This window comes from Glycine max, chromosome 15 (assembly GCF_000004515.6).
Source record: "Glycine max cultivar Williams 82 chromosome 15, Glycine_max_v4.0, whole genome shotgun sequence".
Lineage (NCBI taxonomy): Eukaryota > Viridiplantae > Streptophyta > Magnoliopsida > Fabales > Fabaceae > Glycine > Glycine max.
Window position 1 is genome coordinate 30548465 of NC_038251.2, and position 7302 is coordinate 30555766.

The 7302-nt window shown below is 37.5% G+C and overlaps 1 non-coding gene across 1 annotated transcript; it reads left to right on the forward strand.

Annotated features, from left to right (window-relative positions):
* Positions 1–1396: 1396 nt before the first annotated feature.
* Positions 1397–1503, forward strand: LOC112999711 (small nucleolar RNA R71). The gene has a single exon (XR_003264919.1). It is a non-coding gene; the product is annotated as a small nucleolar RNA R71 (small nucleolar RNA).
* Positions 1504–7302: the final 5799 nt, after the last annotated feature.

Consider the following 7302-nt stretch of genomic DNA (forward strand, 5'->3'; position numbering starts at 1 on the left):
ATCAACAGGGAAAATCAGTTCACCAACTCTAACTAAGACATCCTCTATGAAACCAGCAGGATAAGCAACACTTCTATTAGCTAAATGAATTACCACATCAGTTGACTGTAAGGGACCAAGGAATAGAGAATTAAAAATAGACAGAGGCATAAAACTAACAAAAGCTCCTAAATCTAGCATGGCAACAAGGTATGCTAAATGTACCTGGATCTTTACATTTTTCAGGGATTTGGGGAACAGATTTACAAATCAATACGGAGACATTTCTGCCCATACTAATTCTTTTACTTCCTTTAAGTTTTCGCTTATTAGTGCACATCTCCTTCAAGAATTTAGCATATCTTGGAATTTGCTTTATTGCATCCAGCAGAGGTATGTTTATCTCTACTTTTCTAAATGTTTCCAAGATCTCCTTCTCTGCCTCTTCCATTTTTTTGTTGGAAATTGCTCTTGGAGGGAATGAAAGAGGGATATGATGCTTCTGTAAATCAGAGTTACCAGTGGAAGATTCACCTGCACAAAAATTATTAGGTAACTTACTCTTTAAATTTTTATCATCATCTTTTTCTAGAGTAGAGTGAAGTTGGGCAGGTTCATTTGCGGATGAGGAAGGTGCTACTGGTTGAGGTCCTTGACACTGCTTTCTCGACCTCAATGAAATGGCACTCACATTTTTGGGATTCTGCATGTTTTGCATAGTCATTTGCCTCACAAGTTCTTCAAGGGAAGGTTGTGGAGTAGCCTCAACTGTTTGTTGTTTCTAGGGCTGTTGTTGTTGTTGTTGCTGGATTGGTGGAGGAACGTATGGTCTGCTTGGGCCAGCAACATTTTGAAAATAAGGTTGTTATTGTTGTTGTTGTGAAGGATTCGACCATCTAAGGTTGGGATGATTCCTCCCCCCGGGATTGTACCTGTTGCTGGAGAGGTCATAATTGTTCTGTTGTGGCTGATTTTGCTGCTGAGGTTGAGGAGGTTTGTTGTAGATGTTTGTAGCATAAGCTTCAGGTTGTTCAATTGCTTCAGATTGTTGCACAGAAGGGCAAAGGTCTATGTGGTGGTCGGCAGAGGAGCATAAACCACAGAGTCTGGCGACAGGTGCAGTTTTTGATTCATGTCCAGTTGAGTTACCAGGTTAACCAAGGCATCTAGTTTACCTTCAAGCTTCTTAGTCTCGACTGATGAAGATGAATTCGTGGATACTTCATGCACTCCTCTAATGACAATAGCATCACTTCTGGCACTAAATTGCTGGGAATTTGAAGCCATCTTCTTAATTAAATTTCTGGCTTCAGTAGGGGTCATGTCACCAAGGGCTCCACCACTGGCAACATCTATCATACTTCTCTCCATGTTACTGAGTCCTTCATAAAAATATTGGAGGAGAAGCTACTCAGAAATCTGGTGGTGAGGACAACTGGCACTTAGTTTCTTGAATCTCTCCCAGTATTCATATAAGCTCTCTCCACTGAGTTGCCTAATTTCTGAAATATCTTTTCTGATGGCCGGGGTCCTAGAAGCAGGGAAAAAATTCTCTAAGAATACTCTCTTGAGGTCATCCCAGCTCGTGATGGACCTTGGAGCAAGGTAATATAGCCAGTCCTTTGCCACTCCCTCTAAAGAATGAGGAAAAGCCCTCAGAAATATGGACATCTGGGGGTTTCATGGTGGAGCAGACAATATGGAATTCTTTTAGATGTTTGTACGGGTCTTCACCTGCAAAGCCATGAAACTTTGGAAGCAAATGGATCAGTCTAGTTTTAAGAACATATGGGACATCCTCAATAGGGTGTTGGATGTACAAGCTTTCGTAGGTGAAATCAGGTGCAGCCATTTCCCTTAGAGTCCTCTCACAGGGTGGAGGTTGTGCCATGTTCTCAGAATGTTCAAAACTATAATGCTCAAAATCACCAATAACAGAATGCTCAGGATGCTCAAAAGGTACTAAATGATGTCTAACTAATCTATGAAATGTCCTATCTATCTTAGGATCAAAGGGATGTAAGTCAGGTGGATTGCCTCTAGTCATACACTATATTCAGCATGCACAACTAGTTGCCTTCTTATGCAAGTAACAGTGTAGGTTTGAACTACAACTACCATTAAATGATATCCAAATGACTTAAAATTTTGTGAGCAACCTTATAAAATGATGAGAAGATAGCACAAAAAAATTTCAAATGAAAATTCAAAGTCTAACTATAGAAGCTAAAAATGATAAGTTAATAAAAATAAGAGAATAATACTTGGAAAATAAAAAACTTTTGACAGAATCAGAATTTTTGGAAGAAGGAGACCTCGGCATGGGAAATTTTTTTCTACCCCAAATACATATATAATAATAGCGATTCTGATAACCGAAGCAAAAGTTACGGCTGTTTGAAGTTTTGACAAAAATCAAATTTGGTACTTTTTTTGGAACTTTCAAATCTGACCAAACTAAGGGTTCCAGCTATTTTTCCCACAAAATATGGATCAAAAGAAGAGACCACAAAAAAATTCAGCCAAAAATAACAACTATAGCTACCAAAACAAAAAAATCTCAATTAATTCAACAAAAGTGGTCTCTAAAATCCGTCGCTAAGGGATTTCCACTACTACCCTGTTTTCCAGTTCAACAAAAGTGGTCGCTAAATCCGTCGCAAAGCAGCAAAACCCAAAAACTGAAACAGGGGAAGCGCTGAACAGAAAAACTAAAACAAAACACCACACTAAACAAAATAGCAAGACACTAAACAACACTTAACGTAACACGAACACAACACACGAAAGCATAAAACAACTAAACATAAAACACGAATTACTAGCTATTATGAACCTTTGGACACTGCTCCCCGACAACGGCGCCAAATTTGATCAAGGCCGTACCCGAATCAAATAAACATTAAAATGCAGTAACAAGGAAGTGATCCTAGGTCGTTTCCCAACGAGCAATGATACACCAAATGTTCATAACAGATAGTAGGAAAATAGTAACGAATGGGGGGGGGGGGTTGTTTGCTTTTGTAAATTAAATAGCGAATAGATGTGAATTAGAAAATATCAGAATTAAAACACGTTGCTTCTCCTTGATTCACAAGCAAGTCTCTTATCCTAGGTTACCAGAGTTTATCCTTATTCAGTTCAACCACTTAATCCAACCCTAAATTAAATTACTAAGTGAAATTTAACATAAGGCATTCATTATGTGATTAAGCAACACATACACCAATTACTCATAAACAATCATTAAGCATGAACGTAAATTAAGCGCAGAGACAATTAATCAAGCACTAAGCATGCATGAATTAATAGCAACAAATTCAGAGTAATTAGTGAAGAGGAAAAACTGAACAAAATTTAACAATAATAATAGAACCTCAAAGAGAACTGTGCTTGATCCTCAAGAGAAAACAACGATGGGGACTTAGCCTTCCATTAATCAATAGAGAACGAAATTATAGATTGAAGAATGAAATTTTATTGCTAAAACGAAAAGTCAAAACTGGAATTGCAAAACGAAAAAATGTCTAAAAGAAGAAGAGAAGCCTAACACTCCAAAAACGAAAAAAAGAAGAAAGAGAAGAGAGAGCCTAAACTAGAACCTTGGTGTTGTTATATAGTTTTCCAGCCCCAAAGCTTACAAATCTGTTTTAAGTCCAAGCCCATAAATAAAATAAAATCTAGACAAGATAAGATAAGATAAAATAAAATCTAGATGAAATAAAATCTAAATAAGATAAGATAAGATAAGATCTAGATGAAATAATATCTAGATTAGATAAAATCTAGATAAGATAAGATTTGATCTAGGTAAGATAAGATTTGATAAAATTATCTGCTCTCTTCAAGTCCAAGCCCAATTGCTTATAATTCTCCTGAAATTAAATTAAAAACACAAAATTAGTCCAATAGGCCCAAATGATAAAACTGCATAATTAATTTGACAATTAAGACTAATCAGTAATTAAAATGGTGCAAAAAGGGTTAAGAAATAGGAGCAAACAATGGCACATCAACTATACAAGTTTTGGAAAATGTTTTCTACACAAAAGTTAGTCGTATAAGTTGACTAACACTACCACTTACCTTTGCTTACCTTTGGCCTTGGACTTGGTGTGGCATCGACCAACTCTCGAAGCAAATCTTCTTCAGTCCTTTGACTCGCAAGACAATAAAAATGCATATGCATGTGCAGATTGAACAGTTTTAAGCACAAAATTTTTAAAACAAATGTTTGTTATGTTCAATTTTCTTAAGCGCTTGTGGTACCCCTAGGGATCGAGCTAGATGGCTCGGATCAATCACATGCATCGTTTGAAGGATGGCAATGGATTGTCACACTTAAGTGAAACTTTCTTGATTTAAGGTTATAGAGTGATGCCATGGGTCTATGGACCCCCTTGAAACTTGATGGCAGGCTGATCTTGACAAAATTTATGTAACATAGATACCCTTGGAATGGAAAGAAATCTCTAAGGGTTTGCATGAGAGACTAACATTAGATGTTTGGGCATTTTCCATGAGCTCTTACCCAAACGAGTTCGCTTCTCAAACATGCAAGTGCGAACCTCAGGGGTTTCTCTTTTTTTTGTATTATTATTTTTTTTCAACCCTAATTTTTTCTTAGGCCGCCCTTTCGGGTTTTCAACCTACCGGGTGAGAAATTTTGATCTGCCCCTAGGCCTTCTCGAGTCCCATGCACAATGCCTCTCATTGCTCCAGTGTAGGGCTTTGAGGTCTCTACTGTTGTCTTTTGTCATGACCTTGTAGCAAGGAAGAAAAGGAAGAAACTGTGTAGGTTCTCGAAAATGAATTTTCAAAGATGAGAAACATTCAAACAATTTTATTTTATCAAATCTTATCTTATCTAGATTTTATTTCATCTAGATTTTATTTTGTCCAGATTTTATTTCCTCTAATCTTATCTTATCTTGTCCATATTTTATTTTATTTCGTTTATGGGCTTGGACTTAAAATAGATTTGTAAGCTTTGGGGCTGATGACCTATATAACAACACCAGGGTTTTAGTTTTGGGAGTTTTTGGGAGAGGAGAATAATTCTAGGGTTTTAGAATTCCAGTTTTTACTGTTCATGCACACTGTTCACGTAGAATAAAATTCATTTTCTGCAATTGTTTCTGTTTCAATCTACAATTTCATTTTTTGCTGATTAATGGAAGGCTAAGTCTCTAGCGTTGTTTTCTCTTGAGGATCAAGCACAATCTCTTTGAGGTCTTGTTATTACTATTGAATTCTGATCAGTTTTTCCTCTTCACCAATTACTCTGTATTTGTTGCTATTAATCCATGCATGCTTAGTGCTTGATTAATTGTCTCTGCGCTTAATTTACGTTCATGCTTAATGATCAGTTTCGTTCATGGTTAATTGGTGTATGTGTTGCTTAATCACATAATGACAGCCTTATGGTAATTTTTGCTTAGTAATTTAATTTAGGGTTGGATTAAGTGGTTGAATTGGTTAGGGATAAATCCTCATAACCTAGGATAAGAGACTTGCTTGTGAATCAAGGGGAAATAACATGTTTTAATTCTGTTATTTCCTAATTAAAATTTGCTTGCTGTTTAAATTAAAAAAAGCAAACAATCCCCCCCCCCCCCCAATTCGTTGCTTTTATCACTATCTATTATGAACGTTGGTTGACCATTACTCATTGGGAGACGACGTAGGATCATTTCCTAGATACTGCATTTTAATGTTTATTCGATTCGGGTATGGCCTCGATCAAATTTGGCACCGTTGCCGGGGAGCAGTGGGCCAAAGGTTCATAATAGTGTTTAGTTTTTTTTGTGTGTCGCTCTGTCGTTTAGGTTGTGAGTGTGTGTTGTTTTGTTTTGTGTAGCGTTCTGTTTTGCATTTCAGTCGCATCCCCTGTTTAGCGACTGTTTCAGTTTTGTGTTTTGCTGTGAACAGTGATTAGCGACTGACTAGCGACTGATTCAGTTTTGTGTTTGCTGTGAACAATGATTAGCGACTGAGAATTAGCGACTGACTTTGCAATTTAATTGGCGATTTTTGTTTTGATAGTTAGAGTTGTTGGCTGATTTTTTGTGTGGTAGTTTATTTTGATCCATATTTTGTGTGAAAAATACCAGGAGCACTTGGTCTGGCAGTATTTGAGAGAGACAAAAATTTTGGGAACTAGTTTTTAGCAAAACTTAAAACGGCCATAACTTTTGCTCCGAGTATCAGAATGACTATTATTATATATGCATTTGGGGTAGAAAAAAATTTCCCATATCGTGAAAATCTGCTTTAGCTGGTTGGGGTCTACAAACTTGAAAAATCATCCATTTGCTAAGTGTCATACCCTAATTTCGTCCGGGGATTATTGCTTGATGATTATGCAACCTTTGAATGGCTGCTTCAAGATACTTAGCACCCTTTGTTGCACGATATGTAAGTCCCAAGATGCGCCAGAAATCAAAGGGAAGCAGGGTTACGCGATCCGTGAAATTCTGTAATGTGGCGGAAACCAAAAGGAGGTGTTGTTGCACAATCCGTGAGTTTCCGTAACTTCTTCGAAAACTAAAAAAGAGTAAATACATGATCCGTAAGGATTCGTAACCTTACAGAAAGAAAATAAGTATCGTTACGAAATTCGTAAAGTTTCGTAACGTTATCGAAAAAGAATCGCCAAAAAAAGGCAAAGGGGTGTATTTAGTAAAATGGGGGATGCAAATAGTAATATTTGAATCTGGGCCCTTCAAGGGGTTTCTGGGCAATTTGTTGCTTAAGGTGGAAGTAATCTAACTCGCCTAGGCGAGTTAGGTGGCAACCACCTCCCCCGTTTTGTTAAAAAAATGGGATTCCGGGGCTTTCGGGACACCCGTAATGCTTCCGTAAAATTTCCATAACCCTAAATAAGCATATTTCACTTAATACAGGCAAGAGGGAAGAGAAAAAAAGAAGAAAATCAAGTCCTATATGCTTCCGTAACTTTTCCATAAATTACGAAAGAAGGGGGTGAACTTATCAAAATTGGGGGGATGCAAATAGCAATTTTGAAATTTTGAATTGGACCTTCCATAATGATTTTTTGAAGCTGGATTGCTTCTGGAGGAAGCAACCCAGCTCGCCCAGGCTGAAGGGGGCTGTTCTAAGGGTCCTGGATCCCCCTGGTGATGTATTTCAGCTGTTTTGGGTGAAAAAAATTGTTTCCGTGAAGAAATTCCAAGCCGAGGTGCTTCCGTAACGCTTCTGAGATGTTTCCGTAAGTAAATCCGTGAAGGTTTTCCTCCGTTATTCACCATTCTTCATCCGTTCTTCGTTCTTCAACGGGTAAGTTTCCAAACCGAGCTTTTC